Here is a 14,717-nt window from a genome sequence, read left to right on the forward strand (position 1 = left end):
ATGCAAAGATGTGAGTCAACTGTGGGCTTCAAGAAATTTCATTAAATTGAAGTCTGCAAGCTTAGGGATCTAAGTATTATGCTGTGGCACATATGGCAGGGAGATTTGGTTTTTCAAAGCCATTAAGTGAATGCAGGCCAAAAAGCTCAAAAACACCTGGGACCTTGGGCAGCCTGTGGATCCCAATAGTCTGCTCCATATGTGAAGTTCTGCCTAACCAGCTTAACCAGCAAACTGAAATAATTCTAGACTTTATTTTATAATGCCTAAAAGTGGCAGATATCTTAAACACTGTGGAAGGATAAGGAGACAGTGGAAGTTGTTTGACTGCTTAGCACTTTCTGTATGACCCCTGCTGAGGTTGACATGATTTGAGAAAAAACAAAAAGTACCCAGCCAGACCCATAACTCTTAAATCTTTTCCCTTTTACATCTCTCACCTGCTGACTTCCTGAATACATACAGGAGCTGCACAGATCTTCAAGAAACATTATAGGCATTGATGTGCAAACACCTGAGAAAAGACAGCTTTTAAAATACGCGTTCTCTCAATTGTGAGAGCAGCTGAGTGCATTCTGTTCATACCCACATCATGCGGCTGCTCCCTCATTGCCCTTCCCAGAGATGGATGCTACCAGCGGTGTTTAGCAGTTGGTATGTTTAAGGGGGGAGCCATGACTTCTGTTTCCTGCTCCTAGGAATGTATGTGTGTATATATATACACGTTGGGGTTTTAGACTTTTTTTTTTTTTTCCCATGTTTGAAACTATGGGGTAAAGTGCAGGGTCATTGTCTTTGCACCCAGCTCCATGCACTAGCTACTGTATCATCTAGCCCTAGCTCCAGGGGCTGGATTGCTCCATTCATATTTCTCAGTTTCACAGAAGAGTGTGTGTTGGGTGAGCACATGCTCACTGGAAGATGTGAAATTACCTTCTCTCAATGAAGGACTTGAATACTGGGTGGTCTTTTTCCTTTTCTGGGGAGTGCTATTACTGATGACTGTTGAGTATAAAGATGGGCTCTGCTTTGCTGGCTAGAGGAAAGAAAAGGGCTTCAATTGTAGTCAAAGAGCTTGTTACTGGTGGGTGCTCTCCATGAACCATCCTTGACTTTTCCAAGGAGGGGTGCCTTTTCATCCTGTTCCTGATCAGGCGTTGGTGGGAGCTATGCTTAGGCAGGGGCATCTATGAGTGTACCCCGGGCAGCTTGATGCTCAGTGAACTTCACAGTCCAGCAGCAAAGTGTGAAGTTCATAAAAACACATTCAGGGCTTTGCAGAGCTGACTAGAGGTTCTCTGGTTGCAGAGATTTGGGGTTTAAGTGCCTCAGTCCCACGCAGGCGTTGGCAGAGGTAGCCGAGTCCTTTAGACAGTCTGGCTCCGGGATCCTGCCGGGAAGCAGACAGCAGAGGCCAAGAGGAGCCGCTTCTCCTGCACCCCCAGGCCAGAGGGCTGCATCTCCCCCCCGTCCTCTGCCAGCTGGTTGCACACTCAGGTGTGCGGGAGGCCGTGCGTGCCCTTGCACTGTCACCCGGCCAGCTTCCCCCAGCCCCACCCGGAGCAGCGGGATTTGCCTTCCGGCAGGACCTGTCTCTATTGCTGGCACGCTCTTAGTGCGGGTGGAAGGATTTAAAAAAGCAGCCGCCTAATCCACTCCTGACCCTCCTTAAAAGCCTCCCCTGCACTCCGCCACGTCGGGCTGGCGCTTGCCGCGTTGCTAAGGCCTGCATGTATCCTGGAGACGGCGCCCAGCAAATAGCTGAGCCGCTCTCTGGAAAGCCAATATCGCAGCCCGGATTGCAGTGCTCCAGCACGCTTGGGCTCTCTGTGAGAAGGAATTCAGTGTCTTCCTTCGGCTGAAGCGATGGCGACAGTTTCTTCGGCAAAGATGATGTGGAAACCCACGGATGTGCTGCTAAGCGCCCGCCTGAGATAAGGGGGTGGGGAGGGGGCGTTTTGGCACACGTGCTGTGCGGAACCAGCTATGGCTGTGTCGAACCATTTAGACTTCTGCTTTTGAGAGCTGCAAAATAGCTTTTGTTCACAGCCCTCTGCCCCCATCTGTGCCCCTGCTGTGGGCTGTACAGCGGTCACTTAAGAAGCCTGCTGCGTGTGGGTTTTTTTGTTTGTTGTTTTGGGTTTTTTTGTGGTGGTGTTTTTTGTTTTTTTTTTTTTTTTTTCCGGGGGCTGAAGCCATGGCAAAGGTCCCTGACCGAAGCAGGCACAAATGGAGTGCGCTTCACACTTTCCTCCGCTGCAACATGAACCCGGAGACCCAGCGGGTAGTGGTCTTTGTCATCCTGCTCTTCCTCATCATCGTCAACGTGGTGCTGATGTTTCTTTTGGCATTTCACTGAAGGAGGACTGCCGGTAGTGGTGTGGTGCATGGGGGTTTCCAGGACTGGGCAACAAATCAGCAGGTCAGCTTGTCGTTGTCTGCCTCTGGTCTGCTTGTCTGCCGTTACGGTAACTGTGTGTCTCAGAGTATCCCTCCTTTGTTTTTTAATCATTGCCTCCTTCCCCACCCTGCTCCCCTCACTCTCCTCCTGTCATCACCTGTGCCTTGCGGTTTGGATCACCATTAAACCAGAGAAAGGGAAAGGGGTAAAGGAGCCAACCTGCTTAATCGTGACTGCTCTCCGTGGTACTAATCAGCCTCGATTCCTAATGATGACGATGTGCCTAGACGTAGCACCTCTCAGCCCTGGAGAAACCCAAAGTGCTGCTGCTTTGTCTGCAGAGGGACAGTCATCCCATAACGAGCCCTTACACAAGGACCTACTACTACATGTAAACACCTGCTGTAAAAAGCTGAACCCCATAATGCCTCCGCTGCTCTGCCATTGTGAACATTGCGCTGTGCGGTGGCGTGAGTAATGCCCAATTAGCCAAAGTGATTGATCCATAGACCGCGTTGGGAATTTGGGCTGAATAAATGCTGCAGCAGTGTGGAAGGAATGTTTTCTTGGCTTTTATCCCATTTCCTTTATTATATTTTAGTGCTTATCTGCTACATGTATTAAAATGGCTGGCAGAACCACTGCACAGGACACTGCTTGCAGGCCACATGTTTCTCACTGGCCAGTAGTAGCCACGCACAGCGGGGAAGCGACTCAAGGAGCACTCTCATAGACCCATTAGGAGGGAAGGGCAGCAAAGCAGAGTGCTCGCTCCAGGCCTGTTCACCTCGATGATGTTTTTATCAGCAGCCCAGTACATCACAGCACTTCCAGACTTGGGCATTGGCACCTCAGTGGAGCAACCCTCTACTTGATGGCATTGAAGGAGACTGGTTCCTGAAGGAAGACAGACTGGAGAGGAAGCCACAGTGCACTGTTCTTAATGACACTGCTTGCATTTGTGTTAGAGACTGCAAAATATCCAAGACCTTAAAATTTAGCAGGATCCTTAATTTTGTGTGTTAGGTAATCTGCAATTTAAGTACAGCTTTCACAGGGGTAGTGCATTTACTGGCCCTAATGGTTGAAGTTACTGCAGTCCTTTCAGACCTGAATGTTTATGGCTCCTGGAGTCTGATCTGATGTTGAGAAAGGCCTGATGGTGATGTTGTCTCTGTCATTATGAGTGATGTACGCTGTACCAGTTATTTATGTGATTGTGTGTGATACCTTAGTGTTATACAAAACCACATCACTTCAGCACACAAAGAAATGAAATTTGTACTTGCTGAGCTCCTTTCTCAGTATGAGTTTCTTTTTGCTGAGTATGGAACATCCTTTTCCATGTGAGAGGAGACTCTCCTGCAGTGATGGGTGTGGGGCAGCAGCAGGCCCCAGTGCTCTGCTCTTCTCTGGGAATCTCTTATGTGAATGAACAGGTTTGCATTATTAAAAATCTCAAACAAGGCTGTTAACTCTGTTAGCTTGACATTGTGATAAACAGCCACTGGAAGCATCCGGAATATGTTGTTTTCTGAAGTTACTGTTTAAAAAATAACAAAACCAAACCTCAGCACACAACACTGGCTTTCAAACAAATCTGTCTTCTCCCCTCTAAACTTCACCTGTGGTCTTAGTTGGAATCAGAACTTCATGACATAAGGTGGAAAAAAGATTGTTTATTGGAAAGGACAAGTGAAAGATGTGAAAGCATCTTCAAGTGACAGATGAGGGACCAAAGTATGGCTTTGGGTTCATATGTGCCAGTGACAGAAAGCTTTTGGCAGCTGCTTGTGAGGGCAGATCATGCACAAGGTTTGAGCAGGCTCTGAAAGTGCTTGAGTATTCAGAAGCTCCTACCTCTCATCTAGTGGGTGGGTGTTTTGCTCCCAACAGCTGTGGGAGCAGTAACAGGCCTCAGCATCATTGCAGCCCCTGCAAATGTGTTGGAACTGTCAGTCGCTGCTGTCTTGCCTGCTCTGTATCTTGAAATACTGCAAAATGTATCTGATGTTAGATGAGAACTGTGGTTATTCACAGGGCCTGCGTGTAGCTCTGGAGAGTATCCGGTAGGTCGACTCCATAATCCAATCGTTTGGCCCAGTGCATGGAACCCACAAAAGTTTGCCAGCCAGGAATGATCCTAGATTTAAGAAGACACTCGTGCTCTTGTTTAGCTTGGTGTCATGTCACTGAAGTGCTCCTTGGGTGGCTTTTGTCACTGAACTGGAGACTGTAGCTTCCTGTTACACACTGCCTAGGAAGGTGCTTCAGGGAAGTTTCCAGGGAGCTTTTTTATTTAGTGTCCTGTAGAATTGATTAGGTAGCTGGAGCTGCTCTCGTGATGATGAAGTAATTCACCTTTTGCTAGCTCCTGCTTGCTCGGTTTGGGGACTCCCTACTCCCACTGCTTGCTGAGGGACTCTGCTGGGTTTGGAAAGGATCGAATACCAACCCTGGCGATGGTGGGCTCCCAGGGCAGGCACAGCCCTGCTGTGAGCAGGCAAGTGCTCCCACAGCACTGCAGCCTCCTGCTTCCCTTCTCTCTGTGGTCCACTTTTACCATATCTACCACCATACCTGGCATGACGTCCTTATTTCCAGAGAGCTCCTTTTGCCCAGCTATAGCAGCTGTGTCTGTGGGAGCCAGAGCCATTTGTCTTTGCTGCTTTGACACGTCAAAACTTGTGCAGAAGCAGCCAGTGCGTGTAATGGGAGGTGGAGGAGTGGCTTGCTAACAGCTGATCAGTGCCCCCAAAGGCTCACTGCTGATACTAGAGAGAAAACATAAGTCTTGCATAGCATGAGTTTGGGCAGTTAATGCCTCTGAGGTACAGAGCTGCCACATTGCTTTCTGCCAGGCAGCTCTCCTCTCTGGGAAATGCTGCAGGTGTTGACACAAAGGACCTGAGACTTCCCCAGTGTGAGAAGACCTGCCAGCTGCTAGAGGAATAAAGCAAAGCACTCCTTTCTTCAAGAGCTGTGGGGAGTCCAGGACAGTGAGAGATAACCTGGAAGAAAAGTATGTTATAGAAAAAAATAATGCAACCCCTGGTGAAACTGCCATCCCCTTCGCTGTCTGGGGGAATTTGCGTTACCTCTGCATAGGGCAATTTCACCAGATTATTTGTACCAGAATAGTTGGGAGCAAAAAAAAGTAGAATTGTTCTTGCATTTTAAAATTCCAGTAAGACAAATTGCAAGTTTACAGGGTACTCGTTGGAGATATGTGTAATAGGACTGTCTGCTGCAGGTGTTAACATGGGTTGCTAACAGCCTGGGAACCATTTTCTTCTTAATGTTAGGTGAATTTTAATTTTCTCTTTCTATTGCTTGTCTTGGTGTTTGATACCTGACTAATCCTGAAGTATCTGTGTTGAGTTTTGTTATGGGGAACCCAGTGTTTTTCTCCTTCCTCAACTTCACGTACAGCTGTATCCATTCAGCTGGAAGCTGCAGTTGACACACAAGCGTTAATCAGTCTGATATTAGTTGTGACTCATTCAAGCCTGCCTTGGATCTTTCAAGCCTGCCTTGGATCTTGGCTGAAGAACCTGCGATGGCCGATAAAGCCCAGGAAAAATAAAGCTGGTGAAGGATCCCTGAACTGTGTGCAGGAGCTATAGATGGTGATAGAAGGATGGTGGGGAGGGAGAAGCCTCTGGTATTTCTGGATACAAATCTGGCTTTTTTTCTTTGCTCTCAGTGCTCTGATTTGACTCAAGAGCCTGGTGCTCTGCAGGAAGGCTGTGATTGCCTCCCCTACAGACATCTGAATGTCAAGCTCTGCCATGGCATTTGGGCTGCAGCCCCAGGGAGGGAGCAGCACGGCCAGGGAAGGGGAGTCACTGCCCCTCTGCAAAGTACTCTGCGTACTTGGTGCCCACGGTGCTCTCCGCTCCTGATGCGGATCAGGTCATGGCAGCTGGGCCCTTTTGGGGCTGCTGGAGTCCTCCTCCCTGGGATGCAGAAGAGCTGTGCCCTCCACTCTTTTCCCCGTGCTGCCCCTGCAGTGCTGGTGTCCTCCAGGTGCGTGACAAAGCAGCGTGCAGGGGTGGGGCAGTTTCTGTTGCCCCTGCGTGGGGCAAGTTCACCAGAACATTTAACAGACAAGAGCTTTGCTCTGCTACTGCTTTACTTTGAGCCTCACAAGGGCAAAGAGCGTCTATGAACAGGAGTGAGACCAAGACATCATTTCCAAAGGGAGATCTAGGCTTCAGATTGTATCTTTTCTTAATTTGTTCTCCCAGGCTAAACTCATTTCTGTGGTGATATGTGGTATCTGCTGTCTTTGTGATTTATTCTTGGAATCTAAGGCATGAGCTGGCCAGATAAGAAACACAGTAAGCATTTAGGATGATACCATCAGCAATTACTTTTAATTAATGCTTTCAGTGTTTTGATTTACAGAAAAAAAAAAAAAGTCGTCCCATTACGCAGGTTCAAGAAAGATTTTAAGACGGGGAGTACTTGTTATTTATGCCATGTCACTGGGCTTAACTACAGAATGTGCTGGAAAACTCTGCAATAAAATTATGTCTTATTTGAATCTTTGTAGCTGTTCGTTGGCTGGGATTACTCCTGGCATGACTGTGGCTGCACCGAGTGCACCCACTCTGTGTTTGGCAGTGGTAGAAATGGGACTCGCAGGGGTAGCACAGACCTGCTGAAGGCCCACAGCAGCCTCCCTCCTGTCGCATGCGTGCAAGCCTTCTGTGCTTGCAGTTGGTAAGAGCGATAGTCAGCTCGGCTATGCTGATAATGCTAAAAGAAAAATGTCTCCCCAAGCACCAAGAGGATGTTGTTGAACCTTTCCGCAGAGGAGGCTGTCAGGTGCGGAGGACTACAGAGAGGAAAATTTGGGAGTTTGCTCTGGCTAGCATCTGAGCAGCTGATCTGCCCCTCTGGAACACAGGCCTGGTGCAGGGCTCTGGTCTCACCATCCTGCTGCAGTACCGAGGTCCCATGTCTTCCCCTCCTCCCTCCAGAGAGGGAGACCCTAGCGCAGTCCCTTCCAGCATGCTTTTCCCTCCAGAGAGCACCAGTTTCACACGGGGCACCTGAATCTCTGTTGTCCCTTGGTGGCAGAGCAAGTAGAGCCTTGACCAGCTGGGGGGAACAGGGGCTGCCTTCACCTCCCTCTTTCCTTCCTGCAGCAGCTCCTGTCCAGAGCAGGCTGCTGGGAAAAGCCAAGGTGTCAGAGGACATGAAGCAAAGCGCCATAGCATCCACGATTAAAAATGTTGTGCTTGTTCAGCATTGCATCCATTTAAGATATCAACACAGGAATGGAATTAGTTGTCTCCTACTAAGCTGTGCTGGTTTGTAGTGACCACTGTGCAGGGGCAGTAAATGAATGTTATTTATAGGCCCAGTGTCTATAGCCTTTTTGGTAATGTGGCTCAGAACAGCATAGCAGAGCTGGATTTGACTGCTTGCGGTTGTTTTGAATCATGATCTTCTCCAGGCTTGGCATGTTGAGTATCTGCAGAGTTGTGGCAAACTTTGTATGGAAATATAAACATTGTATATAGGCATCACGCGTGAATCTAGAGAGCTGCACCAAGATGTCTCAGCAGCAGCCTAACACAGCTTTCCTCACCTCACCAAATTAAATAGTTCTAGCAGGAGATTAAGATGGGCTGCTAAGGAGTCATGACTTAGTATTTTTTAGTATCCCAATTCACACCTGTAGCACCCAGGAGTCAGGACCTGTTATATATATTTGTGTAGGGAGAAGATTTGCACCAGACACCGAGAGAGGAAAGCCAGGGAGTGCAGCATCCTCTTGCTGCCTGGTTTGCTAGAATGTGCTTTGCATTGAGCCACTTTTGCAAAACTACTCTGCCATACTGAAAACCTTGTGGCCACTATGGGATGGTCATTCAGGGAGTCAAGGTGACTAAAATGAGAACCTGTGAGGAACAGGAGATAGGTTGATCTTTTCCTGTTCGGACCAAAGAAGCCTTGTTCTGCAGGAGGAACAGCAGGTGCTTCAGTCTCCTGTAGTTAGAGGGCTTGTTTGCAATGTGGTCTTGGAAACAGGAATGAGGTTCTGGTTTGAGACTTCAGCTTTGTTTAGGCCATTAGGTCTCTTCATCCAGATGATATGGACTTGAGACAAATGAATAAAATGGATATAGTCAAAAGCATCATAGTACAGGGTCTCAGAAGATACCAGGAACCTGCTACTTCTTGAATCGATCGTCTTTACCTAGCACAGGCTACTTGCAATACAAAAAAGTGGTTTGGGTTTTTTTGTTGTTTTTTGTTTGTTTGTTTGTTGGTTGGTTTGGTTTGGCTTTGGGTGTTTTTGTTGTTGTTGGTTGGTTGGTGGGTTTTTTTGAGTGTACCTAGCTTGAAGATCCCTCTGCAAGAACTACAAAAGAAATGACTCATATTTACAGATACTAACAAAAAACAAAGGCTAGGCAGCCTCCTTTGCCTGACAGTGAGACATTATCAAGGTTTTTTGTTCTTTTGTTCTGTAGATATTCAGATTTTTCTCTGCCCCGTTTTCAAAGAAAAGGACAGACATCAATTCTTAGTTCAGTGAAGAAAGGATCTAAAACAGTGTGTGTGCACTGGGAAGGAGATCACCAGAAAGGTGGCCAGGTCAGGGGTGTGGAAATCATAATTTGGGGATCACCAAAAATCTGCAGGATTTTTCTCTCAGGAGAAGGTGAAGAAAGGAAACAGATACTAAACTGCGTGGTTCTTTTGGGGCAGGGAGGCCATCTTGGAGAGCCAGGTCATGGAAATGGCTAAACAGTCTCTGTTGGCCCAGCATGTCTGCCAGCGCCTACCGGTGTTGTACAGACGTTAGCACAGTGCTGTTAATCCAGGGGAGATGTTTTCACAGGAGATAGGAGCAATAAAAATCATTTCAGCGTGTTCTTTGCAGTGTGTTCCATTAAAATGAAATCATGTACACGCATGAGAAGGAAAGCTGTGCACTCTGTTTCTGGCTTACTGCCCAAAGAGATGCTGACCTTTTGATGATTCAGAGTGGTTTGCTAGCAACACAGTTTGTATCTGCTTTAAAATGTTTTCTTTAACCTTATTTGTAAAACAAATTGAGATTAATTTGCCTTCAAGCGATAACTAATTCTGTAACTTGCTGTATCTTTTGAGGGAAGGGAATAGCAACAATCATCAGCAGGCGGAGAGCTCTGGGAAATAGATGGTTCCTTTTCCTTTTATTCTGCAAAGAGCCAGGATGCAACATTTATCCTCAATAAATCCATGTGCAAGATGAGCTGCAGCTGAACTGCTTTGTATATAATCCTCACTCATCCAAAGAAATAATGGTGAAAAATAAAGCAAAAAAAAAAAAAAAAAGAAACAGAAAGGAAAAATCTCACAATTAAGTCATGGGAGGGGCAGTGGAATTGGGAGCTCTCTTGCAGAGAGGGAGAGGGATGGGAAATGTTCCAAGGGGATGCGCTGGTGCACAGAGGAAGGGTAATGCTGCATGCAGCAGCAAGAGGGGAATGAGGTGAGTTTGTAGCATCAGTGACAGAAAAATGTGTTAATGTAACATTAAGTAAAATTTTCTAAAGAAAATAGTTTAATTTGTGTGCCTGAGGAGCAGTAGTGTACAAAAGATGCAACAGCAATCACCCTTAAATGTGAGACCAACCGAACAGAAACATCCTGGGCTATTTCCATTCCCAGGATGTATAGTTAAAATCAAGACATCAGAAAATGTAAAAATTGCATTAAGCACGAGTGCTTCATATTCTGTAGTAAATGTAGACTTCAAAACCGTTGGTAAGGTGAAGAGTGGAGTCAGTCAGTCTGACACTGTTTTCATCTACAGCCAAACTGGAACTAGAAACTTTGTAGATGTGTGAGCCCTAGGTCAAAGTCTTGTTCAAACCTGAGAGTTCAACCCCAGGCCTCACTCCCTTCCAGTCTCTGAAACCAAAGAAAATAGGAGAAGAGAGTGTGGCTGACTTCCAGGCTGTCAGGGCTGTCGGCCGCGAGGTGTGGGATCTCTGCTGAAAGGGGCTCAGCACTCCCCAGAGCACCCCAGAATAGCTGGAAAGGGGATTAAAAAGAGTGGTTCTGTCAGAGGTCTGGGCTGTCTGGGGCAAACAGGACTGTGGTGCTTGGATCCTGCCTTAACCTAGAGTGATGAATGTGACACTATTGGGAGAGGTATGAGAGTGGGTTAGCCAAAGGTTAAAGATACTTAAACCACTTTTAAGCCTCAGAGTGTTTCAAGCTTCCTAAGCCACTTTAAGGCTTTAGATGGGTTTTAAGTGTTTAAAACACTCTAAGGCCTTAGATGAGTTTAAGCTGATTTAGAGCTTTAGAATGACTTAAGTTCTCTGGCTTTGAGTGCGTAAGGAGGTTTTGAGGTCCTTTGAGCTCTTAATTGTAAAGGTCTTTCTGAACGTTTTGAGTGAGGATGCTGCACATACCCACTCCTGTGACCTGTGCGCAGGGACTCTCTCTCCCTGAAAGCCTCCCAGGCAGTGTCTGAACAGCCAGGTTTCCCTGGGTACACTTTCATCCTCCCTTTCTTGGGAGAAAAAAGAAAAGGCCAGGAGCTGGACATCCATGCTGTAGGGATGAATGGATACTCCAGGTGTGTGGACCGACCTTCTTCCATGTGCCTGGCAAGTGTTGTGCGGGTAGGATAAAGTGCGTGGGATCTGTTATGTCAAAGCTGTGTGGGAGTGCTGAGTTCACCTCTGCCCAGGGAGTCCCAGCCAGGAGGGTGACAGCCCTACACCAGAGGACATCCTAACGTCCTTGCAATTACTGTGTTGGCAATTGCTAATTGTCCTCTGGAATGAGAGTGTTGCTGTACCTCAGGGAACATATCTGTCCCTGTCAAGTTAATATTTTCAGGGCTCACCATTTTCAAGAAGTATTTGTGGGTAATATCAATAGACAACATTTATTTTCTTTTGTGTTTTTTACTACCCTAATGTCCTAAGACCAGCTCTGTAGGGACAGCCAGTAACACTTTTGTCTGTGACTTGGGGGCTCCGGAATAGATGAAAGTATGGCCTGGCTCTTTCCCTTGTGTGCCTTCCTGGGTATGTTTAAGATTCTTGACGGGCTGTATCCAGATGTGACATGTTTAAAGAGCCTTGAAGGACGTACATTTGCTTAATCTCTTTTAAAATCACCTATGTGTTTGGCTCCATGGCATCCTGTGGCACAGCTTAGTTATACACCACAGGGAAAATGTACTGCTTTTGTACTAAACTTCTTGTCTGGTGATTTCCCCGGGCACCCATCAACCTTGCATTATGAATAACCATTTTGTGAGCCTTCCTCTCGTGGCCACCCTCCATCCACCTTTCTCTGTTGCAGCTTCAAGGTCTGTTTGGCTTGTACAGGACTAGAAACTCTTCCCACTTGTGATTCGTGCTGCTCCTTGTGCCTTGTCTAGTTCTCCTCTTCCCTCTTTCTTTCTGAGTCATTCCTGACATGCAGACTTTCTGACCCTGATGGAGCAGGCTGATGTTTTCTTAAATCTGTCTGCAGAGACATTCCTGAGGAGTAGCTTGTTTAATCAGTCATTTGTGTTAGATACAGCTTGTGTTACATTTGTCAGCAGAGAATTTCATTTGCCATTTTGTCATCCTGTCATTCAGCATTGTATCTGCTTGTTTAGAAAGAGCGAAAATATATTTCACTTATACCAGAAAATAAATGTCTTCTAGACAGAACTTTATATAAGTATTCTCTGGAAACTTGTATGATAGGAAGCTATTTTATAGCTTTACTTACTGTAAGCACTACCAGCAGCTGCAACATTTAACTATAAAGTGTGATACAAAGGCAACCTTTTGCAGAGTACTAACAGTTTTGAGAAGGGCTTTGCTCCTGTTGTTTCCTTATGCCAAATATTAAGGATGTTAGTTCCTAAAATTAGCAGACTCCCTTGATATACAGAGTGATGCTTGGGTTACTGAGGGCACTGACAGGATTTAGATGAGTAGGTGTCTTCCTCAGCTACAGGTAACTATCCCCACTGTTTTATAAGAGCTTTCCTGGCCTATTTCAATCAAAAGTAAAATGGTCTAAAGCAATTTCAGTTAATTGGTTTTGCATTGTAATAATCAGCTCCCATATCTTAGATGAGGACCTGAGAACTTCTTGCATCACTCTGGAGTTTGAAAAATCACCTTTAACTGGGCTCAGATGGGCATGCACCTGACATGCTTTTTCATGCTATACTCTTCACACGCAGGTCGAAATAACGAGGAGCACAGCTCTGCCTCTGTTTTCTACAAGGCTTGCTTCCCTCCTCCTGTAGCACTTGATGAAGGGAGCTTTCAAAGCTTCTCCTTGCCTGCTGCGGGGGGACCCTCCTCCTCTTCCCATCTGTTTAAACCACTTCTGAGGGGGAATCAGGACTCAGATGATATAAATAAAAAGGAATAATGTAATTAATGCCAGTCAGAATGGTTTTGTGGAAAATAGTTCTTACCAAATAAATGTGATGACAAATTTTGAATGTCTGGTAAATGGAGGCAGCTGTACTAATGTCACATGAGGAGTTTGACTACAGGCACTGATTAAAAAAGCAGCACTATAGAATATCAGTGTAGCACACTTAACTGGATTAAGATCTTGGTTGACTGACATCTCAGATTTGTTAAGCAGAATCACTGTCAAATTAAAATATTTTGAATGGAGATCTGCAGTGTTTGGTAAATGCCTCAGAGTCCTCCACTATCCTTAATCAGTACTCTAAAATCTGTGCTGAAAAAATATGCAGCTGCCACAGTAGGCAAAACAGCAACAAATGCCGAAGGCATGGCTCGGCTGGGGGCAATGGTGTGCAGGTCAGCGCTTCTGAAGCGGTGAGTGCGACCCACTGCCCGCGTGGGGACACGTGTCTGGTGTAATGCCGTCACAAGGACGGCTTGTGCTGCCCTGAAACACGTAGACGGAGGAGCAGCAAGAAGCAATGAAGTGTTTGCTGTGGCTGCGGAGTTGTGTCGGTGGTTCTGGCACCCTACAGCTGGGCAGCAAGTTTTAGCTAGCCCAGATTCCTCCCTGGCAGTGATGGGAGACAGGACCCCCAGGGCCTTGGTTAATTCATCATGCTAAGATAGATGCCTGAGATGATGAACCCTTCCCGGGGGTGCCTGTCTCTCTCCACAAAGGGGAGATGCTCGTCAAGGCAATCAAGAGTACTTGTTCAGACTAAATGCCTGCTGTTCAGATGACAGAAGCTCTGTGAGATAAATTTAATCTCTGTTGTCCATCATTAAACAGTGAAACTTAAAGTTTTGAGAGGAAGCAAGAGCAAGCTGTCAGGAGTATTTGAAAACTATCCTATGGGTTCTGTTCAAGGGAGAGGCTAGCTTGCTTCTACCAACATTCAGAAAAAGTAAGTATTTGTGTGGATGAAGCACTACTTTGGGGCAAGAGTGGAAGTAAAATTTTTCTTTAACTCCTCTGTATTTTGCATGAGAGAAAGCAGAAGAGAAGCTCTGGAAGCAAAGTGACAGGTGAAGGAGCTGGAGCTGGGAGGGAGGGGCTTTGCCCCTGGGGTCAAGACTGCTGCAGGGTTTAAATGTTTGATGTGCTGACCCAGTTCAGCTTCAGTCTGTAACTCACAAGTTCAGAGGGCTGAACTCAGGCTTCACAGCAACCATCTGAGTTCACCAGAAAGGGCTTGGGTTCACGTGCTCTTCATGGAAGGTGTCTGGTTTAGGGTCACAAAGCTGAAAAGTAAATTCCGTTTTATTGCCATGTTCTCCCTGAACTGCCCTGTTGCCAGTATCTTCCGACGCTCCTGGGTTAATTTTTTAGCTCTATGTGATCCAGTGTACTTGGCATTATCAAGAGAAATCTATTCAAATTTTATTCAAATAGAACCAAGTAGGTCAAAGATAAATATTTCCTAAAGGCATCTTCATCCCTCCTTCAGTAAGTTGCTGAGATCTTTTGTCTCTGTTAATATTGCCTGGAGCTCCTGTCAGAACAAGACCAGGGATATATGAGGCGATTCTGTCAAGGTGTCCAGCCTGAGACAAACAGGGACCAAGTAGCTGCAACGCAAACAAGCCCACAGACGTGGGCCTTGGCATGCCGGATCTGTTTGCCCACCTGTAACGGACTAACCTGGGGGCAGCTATGGCGATAGCCCTGGCTGTGTCTCCTCTTTCGCAGCCTGTGCACAGACAGTGCTTGGAGCAGTAATGCAGCAGTCCTCCCCCCTCCATCTTCCTGTGACACACGGAGTAACCTGCACGAGCACTGCTTTACCGGCGCCCTCCTGAGCATCCGCCGTGTGAGACCGAGCAGTGAGCCTGTGGCTGCACGTGCACAGAAGTGC

The 14,717-nt window shown here is 46.6% G+C and overlaps 1 protein-coding gene across 2 annotated transcripts in view; it reads left to right on the forward strand.

Annotated features, from left to right (window-relative positions):
- ARHGEF4 (Rho guanine nucleotide exchange factor 4) overlaps window positions 1-14,717 on the forward strand; it is a 221,864-nt gene that overhangs the window by 178,451 nt on the left and 28,696 nt on the right. Inside the window, exon 1 of one of the 2 annotated variants that reach the window (XM_033001626.2) lies at window positions 1,802-2,422. The exons of the other annotated variant lie outside the window; for it this stretch is intronic. The gene's annotated coding sequence lies outside the window, so the exon portion shown is untranslated. Of the gene's footprint in view, window positions 1-1,801; window positions 2,423-14,717 lie in introns of those variants that run through there. 2 annotated transcript variants of the gene reach the window in all.

Source organism: Tyto alba, unplaced genomic scaffold (assembly GCF_018691265.1).
Source record: "Tyto alba isolate M040663 unplaced genomic scaffold, T.alba_DEE_v4.0 Super-Scaffold_10, whole genome shotgun sequence".
Taxonomy (NCBI): domain Eukaryota; kingdom Metazoa; phylum Chordata; class Aves; order Strigiformes; family Tytonidae; genus Tyto; species Tyto alba.